Below are 19,876 nucleotides of genomic sequence, written 5' to 3' on the forward strand. Positions count from 1 at the left end.
TCTGCGAGCAGGCCTTTCTAATCGACCTGGCTGGGGTATCCTGGAATGACATCGACCTCATCCCGTCAGTAGAGGATGCCTGTTTATTCTTTAAAAGTGCCTTCCTCACCATCTTAAATAAGCAAGCCCCATTCAAAAAATGTAGAACTATGAATAGATATTGTCCTTGACCAGCACAAAAACATCCTGACTGCCCTTGACCAGCACAAAAACATCCTGACTGCCCTTGACCAGCACAAAAACATCCTGTGGTATTCTGCATTAGCATCAAATAGCCCCCGTGATATGCAACTTTTCAGGGAAGTTAGGAACAAATATACACAGGCAGTTAGGAAAGCTAAGGCTAGCTTTTTCAAACAGAAATTTGCATCCTGTAGTACAAACTGAAAAAGGTTCTGGGACACTGTTAAGTCCATGGAGAATAAGAGCACCTCCTCCCAGCTGTCCACTGCTCTGAGGCTAGGAAACACTGTCACCACCGATAAATCCACTATAATTGACCATTTCAATAAGCATTTCTCTACGGCTGGCCATGCTTTCCACCTGGCTACCCCTATCCCGGTCAACTGCCCGGCACCCTCCACAGCAACCCGCCAAAGCCCCCACCATTTCTCCTTCACCGAAATCCAGATAGCTGATGTTCTGAAAGAACTGCAAAATGTGGACCCCTACAAATCAGCCGGGCTAGACAATCTGGACCCTCACTTTCTAAAATTATCTGCCGAAATTGTTGCAACCCTTATTACTAGCCTGTTCAACCTCTCTTTCGTATCGTCTGAGATTCCCAAAGATTGGAAAGATGCCGCGGTCATCCCCCTCTTCAAAGGGGGAGACACTCTAGACACAAACTGCTACAGACCTATATCTATCCTACCCTGTCTTTCTAAGGTCTTCGAAAGCCAAGTTAACAAACAGATTACCGACCATTTCGAATCCCAACGTACTTCTCCGCTACACAATCTACACAATCTGGTTTCAGAGCTGGTCATGGGTGCACCTCAGCCACGCTCAAGGTCCTAAACGATATCTTAACCGCCATCAATAAGAGACATTACTGTGCAGCCGCATTCATCGACCTGGCCAAGACATTTGACTCTGTCAATCAGCACATTCTTATCGGCAGACTCAACAGCCTTGGCTTTTCAAATGGCTGCCTCGCCTGGTTCACCAACTACTTCTCAGACAGAGTTCAGTGTGTCAAATTGGAGGGCCTGTTATCAGGACCTCTGGCCATCTCTATGGGGGCGCCACAGGGTTCAATTTTCGGGCCGACTCTGTTCTCTGTATACATCAATGATGTCGCTCTTGCTGCTGGTGATTCTCTGATCCACCTCTACGCAGACGACACCATTCTGTATACTTCTGGCCCTTCTTTGGACACTGTGTTAACTAACCTCCAGACGAGCTTCAATGCCATACAACTCTCCTTCCGTGGCCTCCAACTGCTCTTAAATACAAGTAAAACTAAATGCATGCTATTCAATCAATCACTGCCCGTACCTGCCCGCCCGTCCAGCATCACTACTCTTGACGGCTCTGACCTAGAATACGTGGACAACTACAAATACCTAGGTGTCTGGTTAGACTGTAAACTCTCCTTCCAGACTCACATTAAGCATCTCCATTCCAAAATTAAATCTAGAATCAGCTTCCTATATCGCAACAAAGCATCCTTCACTCATGCTGTCAAACATACCCTCGTAAAACTGACCATCCTACCGATCCTTGACTTCGGCGATGTCATCTATAAAATAGCCTCCAACACTCTACTCAACAAATTGGATGCAGTCTATCACAGTGCCATCCGTTTTGTCACCAAAGCCCCATATACTACCCACCACTGCGACCTGTACACTCTTGGTGGTTGGCCCTCGCTTCATACTCGCCAAACCCACTGGCTCCAGGTCATCTACAAGTCTTTGCTAGGTAAAGTCCCCCCTTATCTCAGCTCACTGGTCACCATAGCAGCACCCACCCTTAGCACGCGCTCCAGCAGGTATATTTCACTGATCATCCCCAAAGACAATTCCTCCTTCGGCCGCCTTTCCTTCCAGTTATCTGCTGCCAATGACTGGAACGAACTGCAAAAATCACTGAAGCTGGAGACTCATATCTCCCTCACTAGCTTTAAGCACCAGATGTCAGAGCAGCTCACAGATCACTGCACCTGTACATAGCTCATCTGTAAACAGCCCATCTACCTACCTCATCCCCATACTGTATTTATTTATTTATCTTGCTCCTTTGCACCCCAGTATCTCTACTTGCACATTCATCTTCTGCACATCTACCATTCCAGTGTTTTAATTGCTAAATTGTAATTACTTCGCCACCATGTCCTATTTATTGCCTTAACTCCCTTATCTTACCTCATTTGCACTCACTGTACATAGACTTTTAGTTTTATATTTTTTCTACTGTATTATTGACTGTACGTTTTGTTTATTCCATGTGTAACTCTGTGTTGTTGTATGTGTCGAACTGTCGAATTGCTTTGCTTTATCTTGGCCAGGTCGCAGTTGCAATTGAGAACTTGTCTCAACTAGCCTACCCTGTTCTCCTGCATTCTAGTTTTACTTTGGTAAGTAAAGTGGATGTTTGTTGGGGAGAAGAATGTCATTGTAACGGATGTGAAACGGCTAGCTTAGTTAGCGGTGGTGCGCGCTAAATAGCGTTTCAATCGGTGACGTCACTTGCTCTGAGACCTTGAAGTAGTAGTTCCCCTTGCTCTGCAAGGGCCGCGGCTTTTGTGGAGCGATGGGTAACGATGCTTCGTGGGTGTCAGTTGTTGATGTGTGCAGAGGGTCCTTGGTTCGCGCCCGGGTATGGGCGAGGGGACGGTCTAAAGTTATACTGTTACATCAAGGAAATATTAGCTAGATAGTGTGTCATGTATGCTTGGACAGCGTGTGTATGCCTAGTCAGGCCTACCCGTGACCTATTTTCCCCTCAATAGATCAAATGAAGAAATTAGTTTTCCTGCTGGAAAATGAAGATCCTTAGCGGAATGAGAAAATGCAATCAACTGGTGGTTTTGCAATCATATTTTTTTTTAAACCTTTATTTAACTAGGCAAGAAACCTTTATTTAACTAAACCTTTATTTAACTAGGCAAGGCAACTAGGCAAACAAATTATTATTTATAATGACGGCCTAGGAACAGTGGGTTAACTGCCTTGTTCAGGGGCAGAACGTCAGACTTTTACCTTGTCAGCTCATAGATTCAATCTTGCAACCTTTTAGTTACTAGTCAAATGCTCTAACCACTAGGCTTACCTGCAGCCCCAATATGCAAACCTTGTGATGTGATTCAACATCAATAAATGTTGTTAACACATTAAACAAATACAAAATTAAATGGATAACTTGATTGATTCATTAAAAACGATTTCCGTTTTATTGGATTGATTCATGGTGCAGAAGACACATTTTATCTATAAAAATGACCAGTAGATGGCAGTATTACACCCTCAGCAGGTTAGTGCAGTGTTGATCTGATATGAGAAGCTGCCACCATTATCTATAGAAGACTAATTATCTATAGAGAAGCTGCCACCATCAGCAGATCAGGGAAGTGTTGACCTGATCTGTCTTCACCTCTTCATCTTCCTCCTCTCTCAGACAACTACTTCTTCTTTGTTTATACTTTAGACCCTGTCTTCTATAGATAATTAGACCCCTGTCTTCTATAGATAATTAGACCCTGTCTACTATAGATAATTAGACCCCCGTCTACTATAGATAATTAGACCCTGTCTACTATAGATAATTAGACCCCCGTCTACTATAGATAATTAGACCCTGTCTTCTATAGATAATTAGACCCCTGTCTTCTATAGATAATTAGACCCCCGTCTACTATAGATAATTAGACCCCTGTCTTCTATAGATAATTAGACCCCTGTCTACTATAGATAATTAGACCCCCGTCTACTATAGATAATTAGACCCCCGTCTACTATAGATAATTAGACCCCCGTCTACTATAGATAATTAGACCCCCGTCTACTATAGATAATTAGACCCCCGTCTACTATAGATAATTAGACCCCCATCTACTATAGATAATTAGACCCCCGTCTACTATAGATAATTAGACCCCCGTCTACTATAGATAATTAGACCCCCATCTACTATAGATAATTAGACCCTGTCTACTATAGATAATTAGACCCCCGTCTACTATAGATAATTAGACCCCCATCTACTATAGATAATTAGACCCCCGTCTACTATAGATAATTAGACCCCTGTCTTCTATAGATAATTAGACCCCTGTCTTCTATAGATAATTAGACCCTGTCTTCTATAGATAATTAGACCCCCGTCTACTATAGATAATTAGACCCCCGTCTACTATAGATAATTAGACCCCCGTCTACTATAGATAATTAGACCCTGTCTTCTATAGATAATTAGACCCCCGTCTACTATAGATAATTAGACCCTGTCTTCTATAGATAATTAGACCCCCGTCTACTATAGATAATTAGACCCCCGTCTACTATAGATAATTAGACCCCCGTCTACTATAGATAATTAGACCCCCGTCTACTATAGATAATTAGACCCCCATCTACTATAGATAATTAGACCCCCGTCTACTATAGATAATTAGACCCCCGTCTACTATAGATAATTAGACCCCCGTCTACTATAGATAATTAGACCCCCGTCTACTATAGATAATTAGACCCCCATCTACTATAGATAATTAGACCCCCGTCTACTATAGATAATTAGACCCCCGTCTACTATAGATAATTAGACCCCCATCTACTATAGATAATTAGACCCTGTCTACTATAGATAATTAGACCCCCGTCTACTATAGATAATTAGACCCCCATCTACTATAGATAATTAGACCCCCGTCTACTATAGATAATTAGACCCCTGTCTTCTATAGATAATTAGACCCCTGTCTTCTATAGATAATTAGACCCTGTCTTCTATAGATAATTAGACCCCCGTCTACTATAGATAATTAGACCCCCGTCTACTATAGATAATTAGACCCCCGTCTACTATAGATAATTAGACCCTGTCTTCTATAGATAATTAGACCCCCGTCTACTATAGATAATTAGACCCTGTCTTCTATAGATAATTAGACCCCCGTCTACTATAGATAATTAGACCCCCGTCTACTATAGATAATTAGACCCTGTCTTCTATAGATAATTAGACCCCCGTCTACTATAGATAATTAGACCCCCGTCTACTATAGATAATTAGACCCTGTCTTCTATAGATAATTAGACCCTGTCTACTATAGATAATTAGACCCTGTCTTCTATAGATAATTAGACCCTGTCTACTATAGATAATTAGACCCCTGTCTACTATAGATAATTAGACCCCCGTCTACTATAGATAATTAGACCCCCGTCTACTATAGATAATTAGACCCTGTCTTCTATAGATAATTAGACCCCTGTCTACTATAGATAATTAGACCCCCGTCTACTATAGATAATTAGACCCCTGTCTTCTATAGATAATTAGACCCCTGTCTTCTATAGATAATTAGACCCTGTCTTCTATAGATAATTAGACCCCCGTCTACTATAGATAATTAGACCCCCGTCTACTATAGATAATTAGACCCTGTCTTCTATAGATAATTAGACCCTGTCTTCTATAGATAATTAGACCCCTGTCTACTATAGATAATTAGACCCCTGTCTACTATAGATAATTAGACCCCCGTCTACTATAGATAATTAGACCCTGTCTTCTATAGATAATTAGACCCCCATCTACTATAGATAATTAGACCCCTGTCTACTATAGATAATTAGACCCCCGTCTACTATAGATAATTAGACCCTGTCTTCTATAGATAATTAGACCCTGTCTACTATAGATAATTAGACCCCTGTCTACTATAGATAATTAGACCCCCGTCTACTATAGATAATTAGACCCTGTCTTCTATAGATAATTAGACCCCTGTCTACTATAGATAATTAGACCCCCGTCTACTATAGATAATTAGACCCCCGTCTCCTATAGATAATTAGACCCCCGTCTACTATAGATAATTAGACCCTGTCTTCTATAGATAATTAGACCCCTGTCTACTATAGATAATTAGACCCCCGTCTACTATAGATAATTAGACCCCCGTCTACTATAGATAATTAGACCCCCGTCTACTATAGATAATTAGACCCCCATCTACTATAGATAATTAGACCCCCGTCTACTATAGATAATTAGACCCCCGTCTACTATAGATAATTAGACCCTGTCTTCTATAGATAATTAGACCCTGTCTTCTATAGATAATTAGACCTCCGTCTACTATAGATAATTAGACCCCCGTCTACTATAGATAATTAGACCCCCGTCTACTATAGATAATTAGACCCTGTCTACTATAGATAATTAGACCCCCGTCTACTATAGATAATTAGACCCCCGTCTACTATAGATAATTAGACCCCCGTCTACTATAGATAATTAGACCCTGTCTTCTATAGATAATTAGACCCTGTCTTCTATAGATAATTAGACCCTGTCTTCTATAGATAATTAGACCCTGTCTACTATAGATAATTAGATCCTGTCTTCTATAGATAATTAGACCCTGTCTACTATAGATAATTAGACCTCCCGTCTACTATAGATAATTAGACCTCCCGTCTACTATAGATAATTAGACCTCCGTCTACTATAGATAATTAGATCCTGTCTTCTATAGATAATTAGACCCCCGTCTACTATAGATAATTAGACCGTCTATACTTTCTCATTTCAGCTTTAAGGTCTTTAGAGAAACCAGCCTCTGGGTTTTTTCAGATTTACAATAATAGTATAATATAAAGTATATGTATAAAATAATAGTATAATATAAAGTATATGTATAAAATAATAGTATAATATAAAGTATATGTATAAAATAATAGTATAATATAAAGTATATGTATAAAATAATAGTGTAATATAAAGTATATGTATAAAATAATAGTATAATATAAAGTATATGTATAAAATAATAGTGTAATATAAAGTATATGTATAAAATAATAGTATAATATAAAGTATATGTATAAAATAATAGTATAATATAAAGTATATGTATAAAATAACAGTATAATATAAAGTATATGTATAAAATAATAGTATAATATAAAGTATATGTATAAAATAATAGTATAATATAAAGTATATGTATAAAATAATAGTATAATATAAAGTATATGAATAAAATAATAGTATAATATAAAGTATATGTATAAAATAATAGTATAATATAAAGTATATGTATAAAATAACAGTATAATATAAAGTATATGTATAAAATAATAGTATAATATAAAGTATATGTATAAAATAATAGTATAATATAAAGTATATGTATAAAATAATAGTATAATATAAAGTATATGAATAAAATAATAGTATAATATAAAGTATATGTATAAAATAATAGTATAATATAAAGTATATGTATAAAATAACAGTATAATATAAAGTATATGTATAAAATAATAGTATAATATAAAGTATATGTATAAAATAATAGTATAATATAAAGTATATGTATAAAATAATAGTATAATATAAAGTATATGTATAAAATAATAGTATAATATAAAGTATATGTATAAAATAATAGTATAATATAAAGTATATGTATAAAATAATAGTATAATATAAAGTATATGTATAAAATAACAGTATAATATAAAGTATATGTATAAAATAATAGTATAATATAAAGTATATGTATAAAATAATAGTATAATATAAAGTATATGTATAAAATAATAGTATAATATAAAGTATATGTATAAAATAATAGTATAATATAAAGTATATGTATAAAATAATAGTATAATATAAAGTATATGTATAAAATAATAGTATAATATAAAGTATATGTATAAAATAATAGTATAATATAAAGTATATGTATAAAATAATAGTATAATATAAAGTATATGTATAAAATAATAGTATAATATAAAGTATATGTATAAAATAATAGTATAATATAAAGTATATGTATAAAATAATAGTATAATATAAAGTATATGTATAAAATAATAGTATAATATAAAGTATATGTATAAAATAATAGTATAATATAAAGTATCTGTATAAAATAATAGTATAATTTAAAGTATATGTATAAAATAATAGTATAATATAAAGTATATGTATAAAATAATAGTATAATATAAAGTATATGTATAAAATAATAGTATAATATAAAGTATATGTATAAAATAATAGTATAATATAAAGTATATGTATAAAATAATAGTATAATATAAAGTATATGTATAAAATAATAGTATAATATATAGTATATGTATAAAATAATAGTATAATATAAAGTATATGTATAAAATAATAGTATAATATAAAGTATATGTATAAAATAATAGTATAATATAAAGTATATGTATAAAATAATAGTATAATATAAAGTATATGTATAAAATAATAGTATAATATAAAGTATATGTATAAAATAATAGTATAATATAAAGTATATGTATAAAATAATAGTATAATATAAAGTATATGTATAAAATAATAGTATAATATAAAGTATATGTATAAAATAATAGTGTAATATAAAGTATATGTATAAAATAATAGTATAATATAAAGTATATGTATAAAATAATAGTATAATATAAAGTATATGTATAAAATAATAGTATAATATAAAGTATATGTATAAAATAATAGTATAATATAAAGTATATGTATAAAATAATAGTGTAATATAAAGTATATGTATAAAATAATAGTGTAATATAAAGTATATGTATAAAATAATAGTATAATATAAAGTATATGTATAAAATAATAGTATAATATAAAGTATATGTATAAAATAATAGTATAATATAAAGTATATGTATAAAATAATAGTATAATATAAAGTATATGTATAAAATAATAGTATAATATAAAGTATATGTATAAAATAATAGTATAATATAAAGTATATGTATAAAATAATAGTATAATATAAAGTATATGTATAAAATAATAGTATAATATAAAGTATATGTATAAAATAATAGTATAATATAAAGTATATGTATAAAATAATAGTATAATATAAAGTATATGTATAAAATAATAGTATAATATAAAGTATATGTATAAAATAATAGTATAATATAAAGTATATGTATAAAATAATAGTATAATATAAAGTATATGTATAAAATAATAGTATAATATAAAGTATATGTATAAAATAATAGTATAATATAAAGTATATGTATAAAATAATAGTGTAATATAAAGTATATGTATAAAATAATAGTATAATATAAAGTATATGTATAAAATAATAGTATAATATAAAGTATATGTATAAAATAATAGTATAATATAAAGTATATGTATAAAATAATAGTATAATATAAAGTATATGTATAAAATAATAGTGTAATATAAAGTATATGTATAAAATAATAGTATAATATAAAGTATATGTATAAAATAATAGTATAATATAAAGTATATGTATAAAATAATAGTATAATATAAAGTATATGTATAAAATAATAGTATAATATAAAGTATATGTATAAAATAATAGTGTAATATAAAGTATATGTATAAAATAATAGTATAATATAAAGTATATGTATAAAATAATAGTATAATATAAAGTATATGTATAAAATAACAGTATAATATAAAGTATATGTATAAAATAATAGTATAATATAAAGTATATGTATAAAATAATAGTATAATATAAAGTATATGTATAAAATAATAGTGTAATATAAAGTATATGTATAAAATAATAGTATAATATAAAGTATATGTATAAAATAATAGTATAATATAAAGTATATGTATAAAATAATAGTGTAATATAAAGTATATGTATAAAATAATAGTATAATATAAAGTATATGTATAAAATAATAGTATAATATAAAGTATATGTATAAAATAGTATAATATAAAGTATATGTATAAAATAATAGTATAATATAAAGTATATGTATAAAATAATAGTGTAATATAAAGTATATGTATAAAATAATAGTATAATATAAAGTATATGTATAAAATAATAGTATAATATAAAGTATATGTATAAAATAATAGTGTAATATAAAGTATATGTATAAAATAATAGTATAATATAAAGTATATGTATAAAATAATAGTATAATATAAAGTATATGTATAAAATAATAGTGTAATATAAAGTATATGTATAAAATAATAGTATAATATAAAGTATATGTATAAAATAATAGTATAATATAAAGTATATGTATAAAATAATAGTGTAATATAAAGTATATGTATAAAATAATAGTATAATATAAAGTATATGTATAAAATAATAGTATAATATAAAGTATATGTATAAAATAATAGTGTAATATAAAGTATATGTATAAAATAATAGTATAATATAAAGTATATGTATAAAATAATAGTATAATATAAAGTATATGTATAAAATAATAGTATAATATAAAGTATATGTATAAAATAATAGTATAATATAAAGTATATGTATAAAATAATAGTATAATATAAAGTATATGTATAAAATAATAGTGTAATATAAAGTATATGTATAAAATAATAGTATAATATAAAGTATATGTATAAAATAATAGTGTAATATAAAGTATATGTATAAAATAATAGTATAATATAAAGTATATGTATAAAATAATAGTGTAATATAAAGTATATGTATAAAATAATAGTGTAATATAAAGTATATGTATAAAATAATAGTATAATATAAAGTATATGTATAAAATAATAGTATAATAAAAAGTATATGTATAAAATAATAGTATAATATAAAGTATATGTATAAAATAATAGTATAATATAAAGTATATGTATAAAATAATAGTATAATATAAAGTATATGTATAAAATAATAGTATAATATAAAGTATATGTATAAAATAATAGTATAATATAAAGTATATGTATAAAATAATAGTATAATATAAAGTATATGTATAAAATAATAGTATAATATAAAGTATATGTATAAAATAATAGTATAATATAAAGTATATGTATAAAATAATAGTATAATATAAAGTATATGTATAAAATAACAGTATAATATAAAGTATATGTATAAAATAATAGTATAATATAAAGTATATGTATAAAATAACAGTATAATATAAAGTATATGTATAAAATAATAGTATAATATAAAGTATATGTATAAAATAACAGTATAATATAAAGTATATGTATAAAATAATAGTATAATATAAAGTATATGTATAAAATAATAGTGTAATATAAAGTATATGTATAAAATAACAGTATAATATAAAGTATATGTATAAAATAATAGTATAATATAAAGTATATGTATAAAATAATAGTATAATATAAAGTATATGTATAAAATAATAGTATAATATAAAGTATATGTATAAAATAATAGTATAATATAAAGTATATGTATAAAATAATAGTATAATATAAAGTATATGTATAAAATAATAGTATAATATAAAGTATATGTATAAAATAATAGTATAATATAAAGTATATGTATATTATATTTTAGAGATCTAAATACATGGTTCAATTTTGTGTGTCATCACAGCCTGGAACAGGCAATACATCTCTAATTACTACTACCCTCACAATTAACACTTCGGTGTGTGTTTCCGCTACTCAGTGGGTTAAAGTGTAATCTCCCCACACAGAGCCAGAGGCAGAGACACTGTCATTCCCACTAATGATTATATTCTAAATCACAGAGAAATTAGTTTGGAGCTTTTTGCATATTTTCATTATTGAGTCCTGAACCGTTACTGAATGTGAATTAGAAATGAATTGAGTGAAGGGATTGGATTGTCTATGGTAACCCAATAGTTTTTATACACATATTTGTGAGCTTATGGACACTCACACATGCACACAGTCTTGTACAGCTGAATTGTATGGACACACAATTCAGTGCCATTCAAAATCCTATTTTCCTTAACCCCTAACCAGTACTCTTACCCTTACACTAACCCTAACCTTACACCAAAAAACCTAGCTCCTAACTCTAAAACTAACCCTCAACCACCTAGAAATAGCATTTGACCTCGTGGGGACGAACAAAATGTCTGTTCAGAAAACCTTACTCTCTGTACAGCATCCCTCCTCTCCTATAACAGTACACCATCCCACCTCTCCTATAACAGTACCATCCCACCTCTCCTATAACAGTACCATCCCACCTCTCCTATAACAGTACAGTATCCCACCTCTCCTATAACAGTACACCATCCCACCTCTCCTATAACAGTACCATCCCACCTCTCCTATAACAGTACCATCCCACCTCTCCTATAACAGTACACCATCCCACCTCTCCTATAACAGTACAGTATCCCACCTCTCCTATAACAGTACCATCCCACCTCTCCTATAACAGTACACCATCCCACCTCTCCTATAACAGTACCATCCCACCTCTCCTATAACAGTACAGTATCCCATCTTTCCTATAACAGTACCATCCCACCTCTCCTATAACAGTACACCATCCCACCTCTCCTATAACAGTACACCATCCCACCTCTACTATAACAGTACACCATCCCACCTCTCCTATAACAGTACCATCCCACCTCTCCTATAACAGTACCATCCCACCTCTCCTATAACAGTACAGTATCCCACCTCTCCTATAACAGTATCATCCCACCTCTCCTATAACAGTACACCATCCCACCTCTCCTATAACAGTACCATCCCACCTCTCCTATAACAGTACACCATCCCACCTCTCTTATAACAGTACACCATCCCACCTCTCCTATAACAGTACACCATCCCACCTCTCCTATAACAGTACCATCCCACCTCTCCTATAACAGTACACCATCCCACCTCTCTTATAACAGTACACCATCCCACCTCTCCTATAACAGTACAGTATCCCACCTCTCCTATAACAATACACCATCCCACCTCTCCTATAACAGTACACCATCCCACCTCTCCTATAACAGTATAGTATCCCACCTCTCATATAACAGTATAGTATCCCACCTCTCATGTAACAGTACACCATCCTACCTCTCCTATAACAGTACCATCCCACCTCTCCTATAACAGTACCATCCCACCTCTCCTATAACAGTACACCATCCCACCTCTCCTATAACCGTACAGTATCCCACCTCTCCTATAATAGTACAGTATCCCACCTCTCCTATAACAGTACAGTATCCCACCTCTCCTATAACAGTACACCATCCTACCTCTCCTATAACAGTACAGTATCCCACGTCTCCTATAACAGTACAGTATCCCATCTCTCCTATAATAGTACAGTATCCCATCTCTCCTATAATAGTACAGTATCCCACCTCTCCTATAACAATACAACATCCCACCTCTCCTATAACAGTACACCATCCCACCTCTCCTATAACAGTATAGTATCCCACCTCTCATATAACAGTATAGTATCCCACCTCTCATGTAACAGTACACCATCCTACCTCTCCTATAACAGTACCATCCCACCTCTCCTATAACAGTACCATCCCACCTCTCCTATAACAGTACACCATCCCACCTCTCCTATAACCGTACAGTATCCCACCTCTCCTATAATAGTACAGTATCCCACCTCTCATATAACAGTACACCATCCCACCTCTCCTATAACAGTACACCATCCCACCTCTCCTATAACAGTACCATCCCACCTCTCCTATAACAGTACCATCCCATCTCTCCTATAACAGTACAGTATCCCATCTCTCCTATAACAGTACCATCCCACCTCTCCTATAACAGTACACCATCCCACCTCTCCTATAACAGTACCATCCCACCTCTCCTATAACAGTACACCATCCCACCTCTCCTATACCAGTACAGTATCCCACCTCTCCTATAACAGTACAGTATCCCACCTCTCCTATAACAGTACACCATCCCACCTCTCCTATACCAGTACAGTATCCCACCTCTCCTATAACAGTACACCATCCCACCTCTCCTATAACAGTACCATCCCACCTCTCCTATAACAGTACCATCCCACCTCTCCTATAACAGTACACCATCCCACCTCTCCTATAACAGTACCATCCCACCTCTCCTATAACAGTACCATCCCACCTCTCCTATAACAGTACAGTATCCCACCTCTCCTATAACAGTACACCATCCCACCTCTCCTATAACAGTACCATCCCACCTCTCCTATAACAGTACACCATCCCACCTCTCCTATAACAGTACCATCCCACCTCTCCTATAACAGTACACCATCCCACCTCTCTTATAACAGTACACCATCCCACCTCTCCTATAACAGTACACCATCCCACCTCTCCTATAACAGTACCATCCCACCTCTCCTATAACAGTACCATCCCACCTCTACTATAACAGTACCATCCCACCTCTCCTATAACAGTACACCATCCCACCTCTCCTATAACAGTACCATTCCACTCTCCTATAACAGTACACCATCCCACCTCTCCTATAACAGTACACCATCCCACCTCTCCTATAACAGTATCATCCCACCTCTCCTATAACAGTACACCATCCCACCTCTCCTATAACAGTACCATCCCACCTCTCCTATAACAGTACCATCCCACCTCTCCTATAACAGTACCATCCCACCTCTCCTATAACAGTACCATCCCACCTCTCCTATAACAGTACCATCCCACCTCTCCTATAACAGTACAGTATCCCACCTCTCCTATAACAGTACACCATCCCACCTCTCCTATAACAGTACACCATCCCACCTCTCCTATAACAGTACACCATCCCACCTCTACTATAACAGTACCATCCCACCTCTCCTATAACAGTACACCATCCCACCTCTCCTATAACAGTACCATCCCACCTCTCCTATAACAGTACACCATCCCACCTCTCCTATAACAGTACACCATCCCACCTCTCCTATAACCGTACAGTATCCCACCTCTCCTATAATAGTACAGTATCCCACCTCTCATATAACAGTACACCATCCCACCTCTCCTATAACAGTACCATCCCACCTCTCCTATAACAGTACACCATCCCACCTCTCCTATAACAGTACCATCCCACCTCTCCTATAACAGTACCATCCCATCTCTCCTATAACAGTACAGTATCCCATCTCTCCTATAACAGTACCATCCCACCTCTCCTATAACAGTACAGTATCCTACCTCTCCTATAACAGTACACCATCCCACCTCTCCTATAACAGTACCATCCCACCTCTCCTATAACAGTACCATCCCACCTCTCCTATAACAGTACACCATCCCACCTCTCCTATACCAGTACAGTATCCCACCTCTCCTATAACAGTACAGTATCCTACCTCTCCTATAACAGTACACCATCCCACCTCTCCTATAACAGTACCATCCCACCTCTCCTATAACAGTACCATCCCACCTCTCCTATAACAGTACACCATCCCACCTCTCCTATAACAGTACCATCCCACCTCTCCTATAACAGTACCATCCCACCTCTCCTATAACAGTACAGTATCCCACCTCTCCTATAACAGTACACCATCCCACCTCTCCTATAACAGTACCATCCCACCTCTCCTATAACAGTACAGTATCCCACCTCTCCTATAACAGTACACCATCCCACCTCTCCTATAACAGTACACCATCCCACCTCTCCTATAACAGTACCATCCCACCTCTCCTATAACAGTACACCATCCCACCTCTCTTATAACAGTACACCATCCCACCTCTCCTATAACAGTACACCATCCCACCTCTCCTATAACAGTACCATCCCACCTCTCCTATAACAGTACCATCCCACCTCTACTATAACAGTACCATCCCACCTCTCCTATAACAGTACACCATCCCACCTCTCCTATAACAGTACCATTCCACTCTCCTATAACAGTACACCATCCCACCTCTCCTATAACAGTACACCATCCCACCTCTCCTATAACAGTATCATCCCACCTCTCCTATAACAGTACACCATCCCACCTCTCCTATAACAGTACCATCCCACCTCTCCTATAACAGTACCATCCCACCTCTCCTATAACAGTACCATCCCACCTCTCCTATAACAGTACAGTATCCCACCTCTCCGATAACAGTACACCATCCCACCTCTCCTATAACAGTACACCATCCCACCTCTCCTATAACAGTACACCATCCCACCTCTACTATAACAGTACACCATCCCACCTCTCCTATAACAGTACACCATCCCACCTCTCCTATAACAGTACACCATCCCACCTCTCCTATAACAGTACACCATCCCACCTCTACTATAACAGTACCATCCCACCTCTCCTATAACAGTACACCATCCCACCTCTCCTATAACAGTACCATCCCACCTCTCCTATAACAGTACACCATCCCACCTCTCCTATAACAGTACACCATCCCACCTCTCCTATAACAGTACCATCCCACCTCTCCTATAACAGTACACCATCCCACCTCTCCTATAACAGTACCATCCCACCTCTCCTATAACAGTACCATCCCACCTCTCCTATAACAGTACACCAGCCCACCTCTCCTATAACAGTACCATCCCACCTCTCCTATAACAGTACACCATCCTACCTCTCCTATAACAGTACAGTATCCCACCTCTCCTATAACAGTACAGTATCCCATCTCTCCTATAATAGTACAGTATCCCATCTCTCCTATAATAGTACAGTATCCCACCTCTCCTATAACAGTACAGTATCCCACCTCTCCTATAACAGTACAGTATCCCATCTCTCCTATAATAGTACAGTATCCCACCTCTCCTATAAAAGTACAGTATCCCACCTCTCCTATAACAGTACAGTATCCCATCTCTCCTATAATAGTACAGTATCCCATCTCTCCTATAACAGTACACCATCCCACCTCTCCCATAACAGTATAGTATCCCACCTCTCATATAACAGTACACCATCCTACCTCTCCTATAACAGTACCATCCCACCTCTCCTATAACAGTACCATCCCACCTCTCCTATAACAGTACCATCCCACCTCTCCTATAACAGTACACCATCCCACCTCTCCTATAACAGTACACCATCCCACCTCTCCTATAACCGTACAGTATCCCACCTCTCCTATAATAGTACAGTATCCCACCTCTCATATAACAGTACACCATCCCACCTCTCCTATAACAGTACCATCCCACCTCTCCTATAACAGTACAGTATCCTACCTCTCCTATAACAGTACACCATCCCACCTCTCCTATAACAGTACCATCCCACCTCTCCTATAACAGTACAGTATCCTACCTCTCCTATAACAGTACACCATCCCTCCTCTCCTATAACAGTACCATCCCACCTCTCCTATAACAGTACAGTATCCTACCTCTCCTATAACAGTACACCATCCCACCTCTCCTATAACAGTACACCATCCCACCTCTCCTATAACAGTACCATCCCACCTCTCCTATAACAGTACCATCCCACCTCTCCTATAACAGTACACCATCCCACCTCTCCTATAACAGTACCATCCCACCTCTCCTATAACAGTACCATCCCATCTCTCCTATAACAGTACCATCCCACCTCTCCTATACCAGTACAGTATCCCACCTCTCCTATAACAGTACCATCCCACCTCTCCTATAACAGTACACAATCCCACCTCTCCTATAACAGTACCATCCCACCTCTCCTATAACAGTACCATCCCACCTCTCCTATAACAGTACCATCCCACCTCTCCTATAACAGTACCATCCCACCTCTCCTATAACAGTACCATCCCACCTCTCCTATAACAGTACCATCCCACCTCTCCTATAACAGTAATGCTCATTCAGCCGACAGAAACTTTAAAGAGGTTCCCTCCATCAAGCAGCGAGTCGGAGTTAGATGCCTTCTCTGGTCTTTCCTCCACCCGTTACGGGGTCTGAGTGGAGTTAGATGCCTTCTCTGGTCTTTCCTCCACCCGTTACGGGGTCTGAGTGGAGTCAGATGCCTTCTCTGGTCTTTCCTCCACCCGTTACGGGGTCTGAGTGGAGTCAGATGCCTTCTCTGGTCTTTCCTCCACCCGTTACGGGGTCTGAGTGGAGTCAGATGCCTTCTCTGGTCTTTCCTCCACCCGTTACGGGGTCTGAGACGCCGAGGCCTCCCAGCATTATCTCTGACAAATTGAAAACCCTTGTCATTGGCGACTCCATTACCCGCAGTCTTAGACTTCAAAAGAATTATCCAGCGATCATAAACTATTTACTAGGGGGCAGGGCTACCGACGTAAAGGCTAATCTGAAGATGGTGCTGGCTAAGGCTAAAACTGCCGAGAGTAGAGAGTATAGGGATATTGTTATCCACGTCGGCGCCAACGATGTTAGGATGAAACAGTCAGAGGTCACCAAACGCAACATATCTTCATCGTGTAAATCAGCTAGAAAGATGTGTTGGCATTGAGTCATTGTCTCTGGACCCCTCCCAGTTAGGGGGAGTGATGAGCTCTACAGCAGAGTCTCACAACTCAATCACTGGTTGAAAACGGTTTTCTGCCCCTCACAAAAGATAGAATTTGTAGATAATTGGCCCCCTTTCTGGGACTCACTCACAAACAGGACCAAGCCTGACCTGCTGAGGAGTGACGGACTCCATCCTAGCTGGAGGGATGCTCTCGTCTTATCTATGAACATAGACAGGGCTCTAACTCCTCTAGCTCCACAATGAGATAGGGTGCAGGCCAGCCTGCCAGCTTAGTGGAGTCTGCCACTAGCACAGTCAGTGTAGTCAGCTCAGCTATCCCCGTGTCTGTGCCTCGATCTAGGTTGAACAAAACTAAACATGGCGGAGTTCTCCTTAGCAATCTCACTGGAATAAAGACCTCCATTCCTGTCATTATTGAAAGAGATCATGATACCTCACATCTCAAAATAGGGCTATAATGTTAGATCCCTTACTTCAAAGGCAATTATAGTCAATGAACTAATCACTGATCTTAATCTTGATATTATTGGCCTGACTGAAACATGGCTTAAGCCTGATGAATTTACTGTGTTAAATGAGGCCTCACCTGGCTACACTAGTGACCATATCCCGCGTGCATCCCGCAAAGGTGGAGATGTTGATAACATTTCTGACAGCAATTTTCAATTTACCAACAAACAAAAAAATGACTGCGTTTGTCTTTTGAGTTTCTAGTCATTTAATATCTACTGTTTACAGGCCTCCTGGGCCATATACAGCGTCCCTAACAGAGTTCCCTGAATTCCTATCGGACCTTGTATTCATAGCAGATAATATTCTAATCTTTGGTGACTAATATTCACATGGAAAAGTCCACAGACCCACTCCAAAAGGCTTTCAGAGCCATCATCAACTCAGTGGGTTTTGTTCAACATGTCTCTGGACCTCCTCACTGTCCCAGTCATACTCTGGACCTCCTCACTGTCCCAGTCATACTCTGGACCTATTCACTGTCCCAGTCATACTCCGGACCTACTCACTGTCCCAGTCATACTCTGGACCTACTCACTGTCCCAGTCATACTCCGGACCTAGTTTTGTGGAATAAATGTTGTGGATCTTAATATTTTTCCTCATAATCCTGGACTATTGGACCATAATGTTATTACTTTGGCCCAACAAATAATCTGCTCAACCCAATTTTTCAGTTTTTGATTTGTTAAAAAAGTTTGAAATATCCAATAAATGTCGTTCCACTTCATGATTGTGTCCCACTTGTTGTTGATTCTTCACAAAAAAATACAGTTTTATATCTTTATGTTTGAAGCCTGAAATGTGGCATGTCCTGACTGAGCCCTCCTGGTTTTGACCCTCTGCCTGTCCTGATTGAGCCCTCCTGGTATTGACCCTCTGCCTGTCCTGACTG

Source organism: Oncorhynchus mykiss, chromosome 8 (genome assembly GCF_013265735.2).
Source record: "Oncorhynchus mykiss isolate Arlee chromosome 8, USDA_OmykA_1.1, whole genome shotgun sequence".
Classification (NCBI taxonomy): Eukaryota; Metazoa; Chordata; class Actinopteri; order Salmoniformes; family Salmonidae; genus Oncorhynchus; species Oncorhynchus mykiss.